Source organism: Miscanthus floridulus, chromosome 1 (assembly GCF_019320115.1).
Source record: "Miscanthus floridulus cultivar M001 chromosome 1, ASM1932011v1, whole genome shotgun sequence".
NCBI classification, from domain to species: domain Eukaryota; kingdom Viridiplantae; phylum Streptophyta; class Magnoliopsida; order Poales; family Poaceae; genus Miscanthus; species Miscanthus floridulus.
In genome coordinates, this window is record NC_089580.1 from 103,511,217 (window position 1) to 103,531,898 (window position 20,682).

General features: G+C 45.5%; 1 non-coding gene across 1 annotated transcript; it reads left to right on the forward strand.

The window, feature by feature from the left end:
- The first annotated feature begins 20,035 nt into the window (after nucleotides 1–20,035).
- Nucleotides 20,036–20,142, forward strand: LOC136511828 (small nucleolar RNA R71). Its single transcript, XR_010772865.1, has one exon. It is a non-coding gene; the product is annotated as a small nucleolar RNA R71 (small nucleolar RNA).
- Nucleotides 20,143–20,682: the final 540 nt, after the last annotated feature.

Consider the following 20,682-nt stretch of genomic DNA (forward strand, 5'->3'; position numbering starts at 1 on the left):
CTGTTAGGTGGCAACCTAGGCAATTCATCTGGAAACATATCTAGAAACTCACATACTACTAGAATATCAAGGAGGGTCGTGGTCTGAATAGCAAAGGCTAAGTTTTGGAGATCAAAACTCCTAGGAAGTGGCACTAGGAAAGCATTGCTACTCTAGGGTTCCCTCAACATGATGGTTCTAGTCGAAGTGTCAATGAGAACTCCATGGCCACTCATCCATTTCATACCCAAGATTACATCTGAGGTATACTCTCAGTTGCTTATTGAGATGCGGACATCTCTAACTATTTGGTTGGTAGAGATATTATTTCTTGCTACACTTATGCAATAACCACCCTTATCTACAGTAACTACCCCCTGATCATGCTTGGATGCAAATGTTTGACTCATAAATGAATGTGAAGCTCTAGAATCAAATAAAACAACTACAGGGTGTTGGTTCACAAGAAACGTACCCGCAATAACAATTTCACCTGAAGGGATCTCTTCTAGGGTGGTATAGTGCACTGTGTCCCTAACAGTGCATTTGGATTACCTTGCTTCTGGTTGTTGTTCTTCTTGGGATAGGGGCAATTTCTTGCCCAATGGCCAGTCTTATTGCAGTTCTAGCATGCTATGTTGCTAGGTGGAATGTTGGAGCTTCCTTGTCCTATGCTCCCCTTTGGTAGGGCAATAGAAAAGGCCTTGCGATACACTTTCTAGGTCTGACTGGTTTGTACCTTCTTCTGAGGTGGTCTATACTTTTGATCAGGTGGGTAGAACTAAGGTCTCACTAGCAATAGAAGCTTTTGACTGAGATGCACCTGCTTCATAAGCTCTCTTACGACTCTTAGATGCTGAATAGATGTTGTTCTGATTCTCCTGAGTTAAAGCATCACTAACAAACTCATTGAAAGTGGCACACTTGCTGTTAGCTAGAATCTTCATCAACTTCGGACTAAGCCCCCTCTTGAAACTAGCAATCTTCTTTACATCAGTGTCAACAAACTCTGTGGCATACCTTGACAGATTGTTAAAGGCATGCAGATACTTAGTTAGGCTCTTGGTACCTTGTGTCAGCCTCATGAATTATGTATGTTTCATGCTCATAAGACCTAGGGGAATATAATGTCCTCTAAGTGCAGCCTTAAACTGGTTCTAGGTAATTTGAGCATCCTCAGGCAAAGTAGATCGATGATGACTCCACCAAATGCCTGTAGGCCCCTGCAGCTGGTGTGATGCGTATTCTGCTTTTAGGTGCTCTGTGACCCTTAAAAGATGGAACTTCTATTCAATTGTATTCAACCATTCGTTTGCCTATAATGGCTCCTCTGCTTCCTTAGAGATAGGAGGCTTGGTGTCAAGTAAGTCCTTAAAATTGCTGAACTGGTTAGGTTCAGGCCCTTGGCGTTGGTCCCTTCCTCGCCCATGGCCAGCATTTTGCACAAGACTACGTAGCACTTCTCCCATGGAACGTTGGGTTTCCATGAGCTGGGCCATCATCTCTACTGGCATGGGATGCGGTGGCGGTGGGAGGTCCTCATTGTCATTGCCATAGGAACCACTACCACCCGCATCATCTCCACTAGCTTCCCTATGGGTGCGCGTCATCTATAGAATTGCAACCACAAGTAATTATTGATGATGTCAGAAAAATTGTAGAGGAATTATATAATTATGCCAAACTGAATTTATTGGAGAGAATTTATATTCATATAATAAAAAGAGGCATAATAATTCACTTCCACAACACAACATCTCTAATTAAATTACTTAGCAATCATGCAATGCATTCCCTGTACATGCCAAATACTTGCCAGCACATAAACTGGACATGTATTAAGGTTCAACAATGACATAGATTAAACATGCAAGGTTCTAAGATTACATCAAAGGAGTACATCATGAGATCGAAAACCTAAATTATGAGTTCATCACATAAAGGATCGAAGATAGAGAGCTAGCGCATCTAGCTAGATACTATAGCTAAGCTACTCCTCGGGGTGGTCGTTGTCGATGTTGGACACATCATCACCATGTTCGTCCTCAAAAGGCTCGACCTCTTCCTCAGGCTCAACCTTGGCATCCACCTCCATACCATCTTCCTTAGCAATCAACACATTGAGATCTTCTTCCACCACTAGAGCTGGAGGAAGAATTGAGTTCACCATTGTTGTTGAGACAATGAACATCCAGCTAAAGCACCTCAATCTGGCGTATGAGTTCCTGCTCTCTGCGATCAAACTCCATTGCCTGCCTAGCAGCCTGAAACATAGTCTAGATTCTAGCTGCCTCCCTAGCCTCATCAAGGCGAATGACCTCATCCCTCTCAGCATGGACGTCCTATATCTCTGCCCTAGCTACATCTCTTTCTGCAACAACATTTACCAACTAAACCCGACAAGCTTCCAAAGCTTAATAGCATTATCGGTTTCCCACTAAGCCTCTCTAGCTACCCTTCGATGCCTATGCACATGCCCTCAAAGCTAGCGTTGCGTGGCTTGTGCTTGTTGGAGCTCTAGCATGTAGCTGACATAGCTACATTGGCGGGAGTAGAACATCTTTAGGACGGCGAACATAGCACTCATAGAAGCACTTGAGCTCTCTGCTTGTTCATCATGGTCTTGTACTAGTGCATTACCACTCGGCTGCATCAAAGCGGTCACCGACGGATCCACTCGGGGAAAGGTTCCGGCTAGACCGTTTACGAGCTCATCACCAAACTCCTAATAAATCTCACTCAGTGCCTCCAAAGCTACCACTTGGGCACCTTCCTAAGGAGACTGCCCATCTGACTCAATACTCCAACCTTGCCACTATGCCCGCACATCATACCACTGGCTGCCCCTTGGCTGCCACTTCCCTCCAGAAGTAACAGGGTGGCTCAACATACCCAACTGAGTTTAACACCCTCCACAACAAGGTAGGAGTGCTAAACATAGCCTAGGAACATGTCACTACAAAATGGGGCTCCTGGTGATGCCATCTGTAGCAAAGTGTGCAACTCTTGTGAGAGGATATCATACATGAGAAGAAATTTAATGAATGCGGTAAGCAATTATAAGCACTGTTCACCTAAACGGTCGTTTAGCCCATTTAAACACCATGTAAACGCTACACGGTGGTACGCCAGTTTCTGTTTAATCACCCATTTACCCCGTTTAATTGGCCGTTTAGCCCGTTTAATGGGACGTTTTGCCTGAATAATGGCTAAATGGTAGGTGACCGACTATTTACCGTTTAGCGTTTAGGAAAACACTGATTATAAGGGAGGGAGGAATGCAAAAATGTAAATGCATGAGTGAACATGATGCATGCACTGTTCTGTACGTCCTCACAAATCTTAGGAAAAATTTAAAATTCTAACGACATACACAGTGGCATACAAATGTTCTCTCAATATACATAACTAATCGGGCTACACGTTTCGCTAGTTAGTATACCTACACAAGAATTTTATTTCAGCCCAACCCAACACATATAAATGCCAAAATGTAAATTTGGGCTCTAGGTTGCAACTAAATACTTCCATATATATATATATATACCCATACATATACTTCTGTATCAAAGCTACCCGAAAGTAAATATGTGCCATACATACATATAAATATGCATCTACAGCCATATCAAAGCTAACCCACAATTAAATACCTTAATATATATATGAGACATATATACCACAGTACCAAAGCTACATCTCCCCTTAGACTTCACTGCTCACCCTTACTGGTCCTTGCCACTCTTACCTTGGGCATAGAAGCAATTGATTCATATATTACCACTCAAGTGAATGACACCCATACAATAGCACGCCGTATGGACGACGAAAGTAAAAACCCCCATGTTAGAACTTATTTAGCCACTGATAGTCCTTAACTGGGTATAAAGGATATGACCACTGGCACACACTAAATTTAAAATTCAGATTTTTAACACACCTATATATATAGCTATAAGTTGTCAAACTGATTTTATAAAACAAAACCTTTGTTTTAAATACCCATATAACAAGTTTAGTGTTGAACCTTGCTCTGATGCTAGCTGTAATAGAACCATCCAATTTATAAGAGCACAAGTACAATAGCAATCACCGAAGCGATCAAACTATCATACTTAAGCCCATATAAACCTGGTAGTTTGATGAAATCATGAAGGATCTCAAACAAACCAACATACAAACCAAGATCGTACATGATTTAACATAACTAGTCATATGTTACATCACAGTTCACAAATAGTTCACAACTATCTCACATACATCGGAGTTCATATATTTATTACAAACCAAGTTTAAATAGCGGAAGCAAAGTAGTTTGACATCAACATCACACTTAGTTCAAATACATGCCAGTACCACGGTCATTTGCTGTAAAAGCAGAATAGAGAGGATATCTTAGGAGTACCATGCCCCATGGTTTAGTCCTCATCCATGGCAGGATGAAGGTAGTTCTTATAGTACCGATGATAAATCATATCATCTGCAACAAGAGGGAATAAACCTTGAGTACGAGAATGTACTCAGCTAGAGTTACCCGTTGTAAACCAGAAATAATATGACACAAAGGAGTATGCAAGGCTTTATCGATGGAGTTAGCTTGACAACATTCTGCATAAAAGCTTAAGTAACATAACTTTGAGATTTAATACCTTTAGCATCAATTTGACCCGACCAGCCAGGCCAATGTCGGCATACGGCCGCCCCATGGCATGCGCGGCCTGCGCTAGTCGGCCACGACGTGAGTGGTGAAGGGCCGGTTCAGGCCATCTGACGAGCTAACTTTATGCCTCCATAGCTCCTAAACCGTGCGTAATTAGCAAAAACTGTATTAGTGAAAGTTGTAGAGCTATGTGAGATCTCCAACTTTGATGTAGGAACCATCATCTAATTCTCAATGGTTAGCCAGTGATAATGCTCCCAAGTGAGGCACATTGAAACTCTAAATGGCTTTAGGACAACCATTTCTCCAAGTCCAAAAACAGTGTTTCTTTGCTACTTTGGATCTATTTTGGACTATGTTAGGCACTGAATTAGCTCATGACCCTTAAATAAAGTTTGTTCCACATAAGATAAGCTACAACTCTTATTAAGGGTGCACTACCATGCAAACACTCTATGCTATAGTTCAACTTTGGTCAAAGTAGGATCATGAAAATTGGAATTTCTAGAATAACAATGACTTGGGGGCTATTTTGGTCCATGTCATGAATACCAAACTTGTTCCATGTACCATCCTAAGTGTGTCTAAGGTGTTTTAGTGATCAACATCAACCACTTGCATTAACAAGCATTACCATAAAGCATACACATGTTACAACGTAGAATAACAAAGGTATGTTTCATATGTTTATGCTCATATATGAATGAATGATGCTTATGCTCATGCAATGCAAGTGCAAAAGTGCAAGCCTAACACCTAGGGTGTTACATGTTCAATATCATTAATTTTGATGCTTTGTGCAGGTTGAGTCTGAGTGCTTTTGAACAATTTTCCTGCATTGGCTAAGGGAGGAAGAAGAGGGGTTCCATGGTGCATTGGCTACCAATCCGAAGGATGCACTAATTATTTTCATGTTTGCCTAGCAGGCAAGAGTGGCACATAGGAGGAGCATAGCTACATCATTTCATTATGTAAGTTTGTACAGATCAGTGCCTTTAGTTTGCAATCTATGTACCGCTTATGTTAGGAAATCAGTTGAGAAAGATATTATGGTATGTGGCCGATTATTATTGTAAGAACATGGTTTATGGATGTAATGATTATATCTATATACTTTGTGTTCAGTAAGCTATTTTATTGTTTTGATATCACCACTGCCGTTGGTGGTGCAAACGTCCAACATTGTCGCTATACGTATTATGCGACTAGGGATCAAAAGTGTATCACCGCCGAATCGTTTAGTAACTCGACACCAACTAAACGATCATCAAAGGCGGATCATGGTGCAAGGCGACGGTGGCCATGACCTTTGTACTGATGGTTCATACTGCTAAAGCGATGGTGATGTTCACCTCTACAGACGTCTCGGCTGTCGAAGCGACAGCGAACGTGCAGGTAGACAGTCGGGTCGAAGTATAAAGCGATGGTGTCAAGGCAACCATAAGGTCATGCAAGACATAGGCACCTAGAGTTATTTAACTAAACATTACACAACCTATTATAAAGGGATAGCCAACATATTAGGCATGGCACACAAGTGAACTTAAGTTTAGATATTTCACACATGCATTGATCAAGAACTAACCAACATGTTTAGTCAAAACAAGAGCAAGCTAAAGCAATCACCTAGCACATGTATAGAAATCTGGACAGCAGCACAATAGTCACTTATTTTAACCATAATTGGTGATATAAGCATCCAAAAAGGATGACCCTAGACTTTATAGAAAGCTAATGAATTTTCCAACAACATTGTTATTATGATCACAAGGTTGTTACATAATTAACAAGGTCAATCAAGCACAATTGAGCACCTCTATCCAGACTTAGACAGATTCTACCATACAAATTCATAAGTTTATAACTGGACCTCTACAATACCAAAAGGGGTGATATTTAACAATTTGGAAATCTCATGAAAAGCACTACACTTTATATATTATCTCCAAGACATGATTCGAAGCTTAGTTAGGTCAAACAACACAATCATTCAGATCTGTACATAGTAGAGACCAAACATGATAGATCATTTGTCAATTTCATAACTCCTAAACTATCAGGCCTATAGTCACGCAATTTGAACACAAGCAAGATTATGAAATTATCTACAACTTTGGTATTCACTACAACCACAGAAAACATCATTTACACCACAAAAATAATTGCACAACCAAAACTGCACATGCAGCCCAAACAGCAGTGGTACAGAAAACTGATAGGAACTTCAGAGAAGCATAACTGGAGTTCTAGACCTCCAAAAACATGAATCATAACTTTTTGAAAATCTTATGAAGTTACCTACAACTTTATTATTCTCGTCTTAAGATGATTCTATAGAACAAGGTCAATTAATCCAATAAATGCATCTCTGTCCAAAACATGGACATAATCTGATATGCAAATTTAAACAGCTATAACTAGAGTTACACATGTCTAATAATTGTGGTTCTAGACTTTTTTTTATAAATATTAGCAAATTGTAAACAACTTTGTTATAAACACATAGAGCTAATTCTACTACTAAAAAGGCCCCACAGTACCAACAAGGTAACCCTGTCTGGGTTTGGGCAAGCAACAGCCATAGAGATTGAAGAAACTTTAACTAAAAATCTACTTAACCACAAATTATGCTCTTTAACTTTTTGGAAAGATTATGGAAAGTACTACAACTAATTTATTGTCATAAAGGCATGATTTATAACTTAACTGAGCCAATTAATACAAACATGCAGGCCTATTCAGAATAGGAGCAAAGCAACATAGGGCGTTTGTTATTTTTATAGATCTTAAAATATCTATCCTAAAATCCTAAATTTTTACCACACATCAACCATCACCAGAGTAGCACTCCATCAATATTTCACATTTATTTGAGCACAACAACTACAGTTATGAAAAAGACAAGACACAACTAGTATTAAAAACCTAACTGCATGAATATATTTTTACTGCAAAATATTTAAACTAAAACATGACATATTATAGATATGATGCATAGATAATTTCACAAGGATTCCAAAAAGTCCTCATTTGCTATTTTACGATTTTTCTACAATTTGTTATGATTTTTCAAATTTTCAGCCATAGAAGAAAAGCAAACTTACACCGAGGACCCTAGACTTTCTTTTAATACCAATTCAGCAAACTAGTCCTTCTCGGCACTATTTAAATGAGTCAGGACTTTGTAGATTGACCCTTCTCTTTTCTTGAATTCAAGCGCGAGGTCCTCCACCAGGGGCAAACCAGAGGAGGCAGAGGGGGAATCACCGGTGCCGGCCAGAGGAGGCTCGCCGACGGCGGGGATGGGCGTAGGAGCACCAGGGGGTCCACGCACATCCATTGATCCACTGAGCTTGGCTAGAGATGACCCAAGGTGGCCTAGCCATGCGTGTGCATGGTGTAGCTCCAACGACAGCGACACTATGGTGGTCGCGGTGATCGGAAAAGGGCGTAGGAGGGGCGGCGTGAGGTGGTGGAGGCGTAGCGACACTCAGTTGGGGCAGAGAAGGCTCAGAGTGCCCTGGCCATGGTAGCGGCGAGCTCGGCCTGTCGGGCGTGACCATGGCCGAGAGCGATCGGCTGGAGGATGAGGCAGCGTGGCGATGAGGTGGCACGGTGACCAGCTACGGCCCTGCTGTGGCTAGCGGTGGCTAGTAGAGCAGCTAGAGGAAGGAGGAGGAGAGGAGCAGGGGAATAGGGTGGCCATGGAGCTCAGCTCGGCGGCAATGGTGGTGCTCGACGTCTACACGTGGCTTGGAGAGGGGGCGAGAGAGCGAGTGAGGAAATGGAGAGGAGTGCACTTGGGCATCCTCTTTGGAGGCCTAGGGAGCAGGGCAGTGCATGGGAAAGGAGGGGGACACATGTTGACCATGGTGGGGGCACGCTCTGCTGCATGGTCGCCACGCTGGGCATTCTGCCAAACACTTGGCTGTGCGTGAGCAAGCCTGACTTTGGGTCTAGATTTTGGCATCTTCGGAGCATATTTGTCCCTGGGTGCTTGAATTAAATTTGTTACTCTTAGACTACACTACAACATTACTTAAGGCACCATGGTCATTTGAGTTCTACATCCCTAGGGTAATTAAGCTCTAAGATGGCATTGTCAATGCATTAACAGCGATTAACAAACTCCAAAATTGTTGGTTAAAACAAGGTCAAACAAGTGCCATCTTTTTGCACGCTCTTCTCCACAATGTATACTCCAACTTCTATCTTTGGACCAAATCGAGTTGTTTAACAAAATCATGAGAACGCTGAGATGCCAAGGTCGACGACGATGAATTCCAGACTTAGTAAAATTTTAAGTACTGAAAATAGCTGCAGATTCAAAGTTTGAGCCTCGGTTTGACTTAGTTCCAAGTTGATCTAGCTTTTGGTTGAAAAAAAGTTTGTTCTACTCCACTCAAACTTAAACTTTTATGTAAGGTGCAACTCCATGCAAGCACTGTAAGCGATTGGTCAACATAGGTCAAAATAGCATCACGGTAAAGCTTAAATCAGAGTGTTTGATCGATTGAGGCATTTTCTTGACCTTTGCTCAACACGAACCCTTCATGACTTTTGTTGTAGAGTTAAATTAGAGTCATTCGAGTAAGGTAGCAATGTTTGGTTGATGGTCTATAATTCCATTCACTTAATAAAGCAATCCAAGAAAGATTATAACTTATCATTTCATGTGACTTCTTGATTCCAAACTTCATGAAACTTTTCCACTGGTCAAGAGGGATGCATGTTGATGTAATGTACATGAAATAAGCATGTTTAACATTACTCTTGCATAATCGTAAGAAGGGTCCACATGTAAGCAAAGGTGTGTTGTCCAAGTTTATGTTGGAGCTCACTCTTGTAGATTTGATCTTGACACATTCATCACCACTTAACATGTCATGTTTGAGCTCAAACCCATTGTTTAACTAGTGACAAACACCTGGGGTGTTACACTTTTATTATATATATATATATATATTTTAACCTTTGTTCAATCAAGGTTCACCAAATAAATTTTCATCTCTATTGTCATCTCAAAGACTTACCCTCATGAAGTTGATAAATTCCTGCAGGGGTTAGTCCATAAGATCAACCAAAATCTATACTAACATATTTGGTTCAACAATCAAACAAGACACCATGTCTAGTTTGATCAAGGTAGGCTAATTAACTTAAGCACCATGCTTAATTTAAAACGGCTATAGAAGCATGATCATTACATCTAAACTCCAAACTAAGCACCATGCTTAATTGAAAAGATGTGTAACCAACACTCCTAAACCAAAATATGGTGGCGAAGAGGGAGGAAGCATGAAAGAATAATCAAGAATCATCCAATGGAGGTGAAAACATTGAATAGTGAACATAAGAACTATAAGTCTTTATTTATTTCTTCTCTTTTTTTATGCAAGGCAACAGAAAGTATTGAGAGTGCAAGATACATGTTACATTGTGGGGGTCCTCCCCCAAGCTAGCTCAAAGCATATGGTTTGGGGTTGTATCCCCGTGCCTTTTTTAGCTTTTCCTGCTGTCGGTGTTTCGAACAAACACCGGCTAGTAAATTTATAATTGTTGCACATTAGGCCCGGATGGTGCACTAAAGGACACAAGGTTTATACTAGTTCAAGCTGAATGTCCCTACAGTCTAGTCTGCTGCTGCTTGTGTTTTTAGTACCAAAAATGGTTTGTAGTAGGGGGTACAAATGGTCGAGAGAGGGACATGTCCCAAGTCTCTGATGGAATGGTCGAAAGGACGCCAAGAGCTCAGTTGCTACTTGGCTATGTGTTATGTTGAATTGATCTATCAAAAGTCGGTCCCTTTAGTGGGGTGTCCTGCCCTCCCTTTTATAGACCAAGGGAGAGCAGGGGTTACAGATGGGAGAAAGAGGAAAAAAACAAAGGTGGAGAAGGTCCTTCGGGGGAGCCGGGTCTTCCTTTTCCTGTGTGCCTGCCCTGCTAACATGGCAGACCATCCTAGGGATGGCGTGTTTGCTAATCCTTGGCTTCTATCAGCAAGTGGGTGTGTCCCATCCTGCGCCGGTAGAGGGTGCGGCGTGTCAGAGGGCCAAGCTATGACCCTTGGGGGAGTCGACGGGGAAGTGACCCTACGTCCATCACTGTAGGTGATGTGAATTCTATCTTGGATCGTAGTGGTTGTCATATGTTTGTGTTAGTATCCACGTCTGAGGGCTGATGGTAGCGCCTACAACACTGTGGGATAAAAGTCGGCGCCTACAATACTATTCGGGCACTGTTAGGTCAAAAAGGGCTTAAAGTGCCTGTCCCATCATGTCCTGGCGGTGCCTTCCTACAGGCGTATAGGGCATTGGGGGAACTATGAATTCGACTATGCTAGTGAATGAAAACACCATAGCCACCAGGGCATAGGGTCTAGCGGTTCATCTAGTTCTACTCTAAGTTCTACACCCGCACCCTGCGTCTCTGATTTTTTTAAATGTAAGGAGGGGTCAGGTGATGAGGATGTCTAGACGAGTAGACACCCTCGGCATCACCCCAAGCAATGTCCGCGCCCCTGCCATTGCCAGGGTTGGACGCTCGGTAATGTAATTAACATGCAAAGTATGTGAACAAAGGTGCTTATCTTTTCAGCGGTCATTCATTTGTCATTTTACCTCAGGCCGTCTGATCGACCCAGGAGGCCCATTGGGCCCCCTTGGATGGGGGTTCCATTGTCGGGTCATTCCATGGTCCTGCCTAGGGAAGTAGAGAGTCGCCTGCATGCTGGGTTTGCCCTGATTCTCGTGCCCAGTGCACGGTAGTGGTGGGGCATGCCCAGGCAATGTCCTGTTTGACCAGGCAATGTCTCGTAGACCAAAGCACATCCTGTCGGTCTAGGCACATCCCCTCGGATTCCCATCAGCATTGATTTCCCATCTACATTGAATAGGGCAAGGAAGAGAGTTTTTTGTCCCAACCTTTCGCCTTTCCTCAGCTGCTGCGCCTCTTCCTTAAATAGGGAGGGGAGGGGAGTTCTCGTCCCATTCCTTCACCTGCTTATGAGCCGCTACCTCTTCTTCCTTTCCACCGAATGCGTTCATGCATCGCAGCGATTCCTAGGTGAGAGAGGGTAATGCTAGGGAGAGAAAAACTCATGGATCCGCTTGTGAATCTAGAGCGTGATGTTGAGCTGGAGGTTATCCGACGTAGATGAGATGGCGTTGGCCGCCTTTGTCGAGAAGGGGCCGCCTCCGCCGAAGGAGGAGGTGGACTGGAGGGTGCTGAGCGTCATCGGCTTTACCGTCATTCATGGTGGCCGTTCTTCAGTGGGAAACGCCCCCGCATAGATGCTGTTGTCAGGGTTGCGGCTAATCATGATGGCGTAGTCCCTGGACGCTCTAGCGGGGGTGCCATTATCATGGTTATGGCTGATGGCGATGGCTTAGTCCCTGGATGCCCTGGCGGTGGCACCATAGTTGCCAACATGGTGCTCGACATTGTAGATGATGGCACCCTTGAGGATCCTGTAGAGTGGTAGGATGTTGCCAATGGAGAGCGTGGTGTGGCGACTGTAGTAGTACTCGTAGTAGGGCTGGTCAGAAACTATAATTGAATAAGTTTGTGGGGGAGCCCTCAGTGAACAGCCTTATGTATTGATGGATACATCAATTCTTTTCATGATGAAATTAGTTTGTAAGCGATGAATTTGTGCAAAAAATGAATAAGTTTTCAACTTTCGCTATGGCAAACAGCTTTTCGGTCTTTCTCCGTCATTTTTGTAAAAGAGATTTTGGTGCCTTCCGACCCTTCTCATAGTTAAGGTCATAAAAAACTCAGCATGCGGGAGCACCAAATCTGATCACTGCTGGTGAGCAAGGAGGCAGTAGCCTGCGGGGCATGGGTTTCCTATAGTCCTACCTAGTTGTACTCAGATTTTGTTCCTGAAATTGTAGCCTTTAGGACTTACCATGAGAAAAAGGGGGAAAGCACAGAGAATGTTTGCAAAGATAACACAGAGAGTGTTTGCAAGATAAACATACTTATATCAGCCCCTGAGTGAGGTCCGACCCCTTGCTCTTTGTAGGGGTCATAAGTCACTAAAGATTGGGGATTTTTTGAGACAAAACTGATAGGAAAGTGTATGCATTTATTTAAGGGTAAAAACGACAGTAGCTGCTCATTGTTCCTAGGCATTGGTGAAGACCTCGCCATCGACGGTTTTCAATTTGTGGGCTCCTGGCTGGAGTATTTTCACGATGATATAGGCCCCCTCCCAAGGTGGGGAGAGCTTGTGATGGTCCTTGTTGCTCTGTATGAGGCAGAGAACCAGGTCCCTAACATTGAAGGCTCGGTCCTGCACCCATAGGCTATGGTACCGACACAGTGCCTACTGGTACTTAGCCGAACGAGGGAGGGTGATGTCATGAGCTTTGTCTAGCTCGTCCATGGCATCTTTGTGGGATGCCTCGGCTCCCTATTCAGTCGTATGCTCTGATTCCTAGTGCTCTGTAGTTCGAGGTCCATCGGGAGGACGACCTTAGAACCATAGACCATAAAGAAAGGTGTGTAGCCAGGTGGCCTGGCTAGGAGTTGTCCTTAGGCTCCAGAGCACCACAAGGAGCTCAGCGACCCAGCGTGCACCAAACTTGTTCAACCGGTTGAAGATCCTAGGCTTGAGGCCCTATAGGAGCATGCCGTTTGTGCGCTTCGACCTATCCATTCATTCAGGGGTGTGCGACGGTAGCCCTAATCGACTTAGATGTGTTGTTCATCGTAGAATTGAATGAATTTCTTGCCGGTGAACTGCGTGACCTTGTCTGTGATGATGGAGTTCAGTACTCCGAAAGCGATGGATGATGTCGAGGAAGAATAGCACAACCTACTCGAATTTGATTGCAGAGATTGGCTGAGCTTCGATCCATTTTGTGAACATGTCTATGGTGACAAGCAGGTGGGTGTAGCCCCCAGGTGACCTTTTTGAGAGGCCCAACTAGATCAAGCTCCCAGACCGCAAAGGGCCACGTGATGGGGATCATCTAGAGTGCCTCGGCTAGGAGGTGAGTTTGCCGAGCGAAATAGTGGCACCCTTCACTGGTGCATATGATTTGCTCGGCGTCGGCTACTATAGTGGGCCAGTAGAAGCCTTATCAGAATGCATTCCCAACCAAGGTTCTAGGGGCTGGTGTGGTGACCATAGACCCACCATGGATGTCGCCCAACAGAAGCTTCCCCTAGTTCAGTGGGGATATAGAGCTGCAAGATCCTGATGTGGCTCCATTTGTAGAGTTTGCCTTCTACAAGAATGAAGGACTTGGCGTGACTGTGCTGAGCCATCGAGCTTCTATCTTATCCATTGGCAGTGTGTCATAGAGGAGGTAGTCAAGGTAGAGTGTTCTCCATTAGTCTAGAGGGTCAGGCTCTATCGCTGGATCCTCTTCAAGCTCCATGACATCGGGGCCTGGGCGGAGCCATCGATTGGTCAGCCCTCGGGGATAGATTAGATGGGCCATCATCGGCCCGCTCTGACCCTTTGTAGTGCACCGAGGGTTTGTATTGGTCGCTGGCAAAGACACCCATCGACACCTAGTTCTTGATCGGACGCTGCTTTTGCAAGTGCGTTGGCGGCCTCGTTCAGGCGCCTTGGGATGTGATTGAGTTTGAGGCCGTTGAATCTATCCTCCAACCGTTGGACGTCTGGGCAGTACACATCCATCTTGGTATCATGGTAGCTCGACTCCTTCATGACTTGGTTGATGATCAACTAGGAGTCACCCTTGGATGTTGAGGCGTTGGATGCTGAACTCGATGATGATTCGTAGGCCGTTGATGAGCGCTTCATACTCTTCCACATTATTTGATGAGGGGAAATGGAGATGAACCATTTACCTCATGTGGACCCCTGAGGGGTGATATGAAGACTAGCCCCACACCAGGCGCCCTTCTTCATCAGTGACCTGTCGAAGTACATCGTCCAATACTCTTGATCGACGACCACTGGTGGTGTCTGGACCTCGGTCCATTCTATGATGAAGTCAGCCAACACCTAGGACTTGATCGCTGTTTAGGAGGCATATGTGATGCCTTGATCCATCAGCTCAAGTGCCCACTTTGTGGTTCTTCCCGTGGCGTCCTGGCTCTGGATGACCTCACTGAGGGGGAATGACGTCACTACCGTCATGGGGTGTGACCTAAAGTAGTGTTGTAGCTTCCTCTTGGTGATGAGGACGGTGTATAGGAGCTTCTAGATCTGGGAGTAGCGGGTCTTGGAGTCGGATAGTACCTCGCTGAATGAAGTACATAGGGCGCTACACCTTGAGCGTATGCTCCTCTTCCTCCCGCTCCACTACTAGGGCGGCACTAACTACTTGCATGGTGGCCGCTATGTATAGCAGGAGGGGTTCTCCACTGCTTGGAGGAACTAGGATTGGAGGCCTTGTCAGAAGCAATTTGACCATGTCAAGTGCCTCCCGGGCCTCGGCCATCCACTCAAAGTGGTCGGCTTTCTTCAAGAGTCGATAAAGGGGGAGACCTCATTTGCCGAGGCACGAGATGAATCGGCTGAGGGTGGTGAGGCACCCCAGTGATTCGCTGAACCACATTTATGTTCTAAATTGGGCCCATCCTCATGATGGCCGAAATCTTCTCTGGGTTGGCTTCGATGCCACGTGCTCAGAGATGATGCAGCCGAAGCAGCATGCCCCTTCGAACCCCAAAAACACATTTTTTGGGGTTGAGTTTGATGCTATTTGCATTGGAGTTTCGCAAAGGTTTGCTCAAGATCAGCGATGAGGTGATCAGCACATGTTTGGACTTAACTACGATGTCATCGATGTAGGCCTCAATGGTCCACCCAATGAGGTCCCTGAAGCATCTGAGCATATAGCGCTGGTACGTAGCTCTAGCATTTTTAGACCGAACGGCATTGAGACATAGCAGTACAATCCGAAGGGGGTGATGAAAGATGTCATGAGCTAGTCGGATTCTTTCATCACAATTTGATGGTAGACGGAGTACGCATCAAGGAAGCAGAGGGTATCACACCCTGAGGTAGAGTCGACTATTTGGTCTATGTGCGGTAAAGGAAACGGATCCTTTGGGCATGCTTTGTTGAGACCCGTATAGTCAACACACATCCTCCATTTCCCACTGCCTCTGTCCATCAGTACTTTGGTGCAGCACTTTGGGCCAACAATTGAGTCGACCATAAGCGGATATCTTCCTCGAATGTGGGACAACATCTAGATGGTTGGTTCGATCGAAGGTTATGGCGAACTCCGACCACCAGAGGAAGGGAGGTGTGGCTAGTTGGGCCATGTAGACTTGGTGGCGTGTGACCCTCTAACGATGTTTGGAGTCATAGGCCATTGATCCTCTGAAGATCATGAGGCAGCCATCTGGCGTTGGAAAGCCATCATCCTTCTCCTCGGTGTCATCCATAGTGGGGGCAAGTTCATTCCCCTGCTCCCCTTTGTTGGAGCTTCTGGACAAGAACTTCCATATGAGGCTGCAGTCCTTGAGCAGATGCTTTACGAGAAAGGTGTGGTTCGGGCATGGCCCCTCGAGCATTTTTTTGAAGTGGTTCAGAGCGCCCCCCATGGGCTTCCAACCACCCTTGTGGTTAGCAGCAGCCACGAGTGAGTCCTTGCACCGTTGCTTCTTATTCTTTCTTTTGGCGGAACGATTGGAGGTGCCTTCACCAACACCCTTGTCCCACCTTGCCTTGCCCTCAAGGCGATCAAAGATCACTCCAACCACCTCATCTCCTGAGGCATGGTTGGTGGTGATGTCTAGGAGTTCCTTGGTGGTTCATGGGCCCTTGCATCCTAGCTTGTGAACCAAGGACTCGTAGGTCATCCCAGACAGGAAGGCTCCTATTATGTCAGCGTCGGTGATGTTACGGAGCTCGTTGCACTGCTAGGAGAAGCATCGGATGTACCCACGGAGGGTCTCACCTACCTTCTGATGGTAGTTCTTGAGGTCCCATGGGTTCCTAGGATGTTTGTATGTGACCTGGAAGTTTCCCACAAAGATCTCCTTCAGATCCGCCCAACTCTAGATTACGTTGGACGGCAGGTGTTCCAACCACGCTCGGGCCGAACTGGCCAAGAACAGTGGAAGGTTGCGGATAATGAAGTCATCACTATCTTCACCACTGGCTTGACAGGCAAGTCGATAGTCTTCAAGCCAAAGTCCAGGGTTTGTCTCCCTAGAGTATTTAGGGATATTGGTAGGTGGTCAATACCTTAGGCAGGAATGTAGCATTTAGGATGTGCTAGCTGAAGGCCTGAGGCCCTAGCAGGCCAGGGCTCAGGCTTCATCCTTCGCTGCTGTCATAGCGTCTGCCTATGTTGAGGATGATAGCCATGGTGGGCTCCTACCCTTGGGTCACTATAGGCGCGTCTGTGGGCGTTGATGGTGCTGTGTGTGTTCGCGGTTGTGTTCGAGACAGTTGATGTACTAGGATCGTAGCAAGCTACCTGGCACCTTGTGATGCTTGGTGGACTGATGTGTCCCTAGTAGGATGCATCGAGGGCGTGCACTAGGCTAGTGTCGAGCTCAGTGTCGCTGAGACAACAAGCTTTCCACCTGCTGCGCTGCCTGCACTGCTCAAGCAGCATGTGAATTTCATGGTGGGCCTGATGATCCTCGGGTGTTGCGGCCTCTAGAATGCCATGGAGCTAAAGATGTTGTGGCAGCAATGTTCTAGCTTGCCCAGAGCGAAGTAAGGAAGGGTTTCATCATCAGTGATGATCCTTCGGTTCACATCGCGGGCCATGACACATGCACGCCCACTATTTCTGCGGCAGTTTGATCTCCTGATCGACCTCCACATACTCCCTGAACAAGCTGTTGTCTGGCTTCGTCTATCTCCCACTTTTAGGCTCTCAGCTGCTCCACCCCTACATGAGGTGGGGCCACTATCCTTCCTTCAGTTCTACCACTGGGGTTGCCTAACAGAGTAGTCTCCTCCACAGAGATGCTTTCGACATGTATCTCAGGGGTTTCCACCATGAAACATTCCTGAGAAGGGTGATGGCTCCCCCTGCTGGAGTTAGAGCCAGAGTCCAACCATGGCCCCTCCACGAGGAGGCTATGGAGGGATTCCATGATGCTTTTGATCATCCCCATGAACTCGTTGTTTGCGGGGGACGGGATCGTGCGCTGTGCCACAAGGTGGCTAATGGTCACTGTGGCGTTGCGGAGACCGAATGGAAGCGCCGTTGGGGTGCTCTATATAGAGTGTTCCGAAGAGATGGTGAGGCGGTGTGGGTCCTCCCTAGAAGGCTGGGGTCTAGGGAGTCACTGGGCCGGCACTCAAGCCTCTCATAGTTGAAGCTAATGGAGGGGAGAGACTGGATGGCAAATTGGGCCAACGCCAACTCTCCTCCCACCATGATGATGAAGTCTAGGTCACTGAAATGCACGTGTGCGCTTGGGATCCAACTGATTGCATGGCTAGCCATCCAAGGGTTGATTTGGAATGTGTAAAGGCCTACCTGGCGTACCAACTGTCGGTGTTTCAAACAAACACCAGCTAGTAAATTTATAATTGTTGTGCGTTAGGCCCAGATGGTGCACTAAAGGACACAAGGTTTATACTAGTTCAGGTTGAATGTCCCTACGTTCGGTTTGTTGCTGCTCATGTTATTAGTACCGAAAAAGGTTCATAGTAGGGGGTACAAATGGTTGAGAGAGGGACATGTCCCAAGTCTCTGATGGAATGGTCGAAAGGACGCTAAGAGCTCGGTTGCTGCTTGGCTGTGTGTTATGTTAAATTGATCCATCAAAAGTCGGTCCCTTTAGTGGGGCGCCCTGCCCTCCCTTTTATAGACCAAGGGAGAGCAGGGGTTGCAGATGGGAGAAAGTGGAAAAAACCAAAGGTGGAGAAGGTCCTTTGGGGGAGCCGAGTCATCCTTTTCCTGTGTGCCTGCCCTGCTAACATGGTAGACCATCCTAGGGATGGCTGTGTTTGCTAATCCTTATAGGGCCATGCCTTGGCTTCTATCAGCAAGTGGGTGCATCCCATCATGCACCGACGGAGGGTGCGACATGTCAGAGGGCCAAGCTATGACCCTTCGAGGAGTAGACAGGGAAGTGACCCTACGTCCATCACTGTAGGCGATGTGAATTCTGTCTTGGATCATAGTGGTTGTCATATGTTTGTGTTAGTATCCACGTCCAACGGTTGATGGCAGTGCCTACAACACTATGGGACAAAAGTCGGTGCCTACAACACTATTTAGGCACTATTAGGTCAGAAAAGGCTTAAAGTGCCCGTCCCATCGTGTCTTGGCGGTGCCTTCCTATAGGCATATAGGGCATGGCCCTCAATACTTTGGTTGACTCGAATGTCCTATCATACCCTATGCTCATCTTTATGAAGGATCAAGGTGCAGTGGTCGGGTGAGGCGGAGCCCGCCCTCGGACGTCAGGCGAGGCAGAGCCCGCCCTTAGCCATCGGGTGAGGCAAAGCTTAGCCCTTGGGGGTCCAGCGAGGCAGAGCTCACCGTCGGACATCGGGCAAGGCGGAGCCCGCCCCTAGCCATCGAGCGAGACGGAGCCTAGCCCTTGGGGGTTGGGTGAGGAGGAGCCAACCCTTGGTGGTCAGGCGAGGCAGAACCAATCTTCCATCATTTGGGCAAGAAGCACAGTAGTGTTCTCGTCTGACCGAAAGTGTCAATGTTTGATGGTTATTAGTTCCACCATGTTGGGTACCCCGGTATTAGGTCCTCGACACCTGCATAGTTAGGATATGGTAGGTCACGAGTGGACTTACCATCCCTCGTGAATACCGTATTGACATTTTCAAATCAAATTTTGGGTTGCCCTGAGATATTTTTAAAATCATAAGTAGGAATTGTAGTGGCAAATTGAGCTAGATGGGTTTCAAACATTTTATTAAGGCTTAATTGATTCTTGAAGGAAAAGGTTAAGCCTTCTAAATTTGAATTAAGGTTTTCCAAAATTTGATTTGCATAATTTGAATGAGCATAGTTACCTTCCTGATTTTGTGGGTGCAACTGATTCCACCCTGGATCTCCTTGTGGACAGAACCCGTTGTAGTTGTTGTACCACACATCTACCTAGGTTTCAAGACAATCATTCCCCAAATGTGTGAAGTCTCTGCACATCTCACATGGTGTATGCGAGTAGAGCGATTGGACGGTATCATTAGTTGCTCCTTTTATGGCACTATGCTTGTCCAAACGTTTTATTGAGAGATCTAACCTTACGGGCAGCATATCTGTTTCCTCCACAGTATGCATGCCATCATTTTGGGTTTGAAGTCTATCTTCACTCCAAATCTAGTTGGAGACCATCTTCTTGATGAGAGTCATAGCTCTGCTAACAGTGAGTGAGAAGAAGGCTCCTCTGGCAGCAGCATCTATGTGGGCTCTGGATGTGGAAGTTAGCCCATTGTAGAAGTTTTGAAGGATCAACCAGTCTTCCATCCCATGGTGTGGGTAGGCAAGGATGTGTTCTTATAGCCTCTCCCATGCTTCCAGGATGGATTCTGATGCTGTCTTCTAGAAGCTAGAAATTCATCCACGAAGGGCATTGGTTTTGTCCATCGGGAAGAACTTCACGATTAGTCAACATAGGTCAAAATAGCATCACGGTAAAGCTTAAATAAGAGTTTTTGGACCGATTGAGGCATTTTCTTGATGTTTGCTCAACACGAATCCTTTGTGACTTTTGTTGTATAGTTCAATTAGAGTCATTTAGGCAAGGTATCAAGGTTTGGTTGACAATCTACAATTCCATTCACTTAATAAAGCAATCCAAAAAAGATTATAACTTATCATTTCATGTACTTCTTGATTCCAAACTTCATGAAACTTTTCCACTAGTCAAGAGGGATGCATGTTGATGTAATGTACATGAAATAAGCATGTTTAACATTACTCTTGCATAATCTTAACAAGGGTCCACATGTAAGCAAAGGTGCATTGTCCAAGTTTAAGTTAGAGCTCACTCTTGTAGATTTGATCTTGACACCTTCATCACCACTTAACATGTCATGTTTGAGCTCAAACCCATTACTTAACTGGTGACAAACACCTAGGGTATTATAGCCCTCCCCCTTATGGGAATCT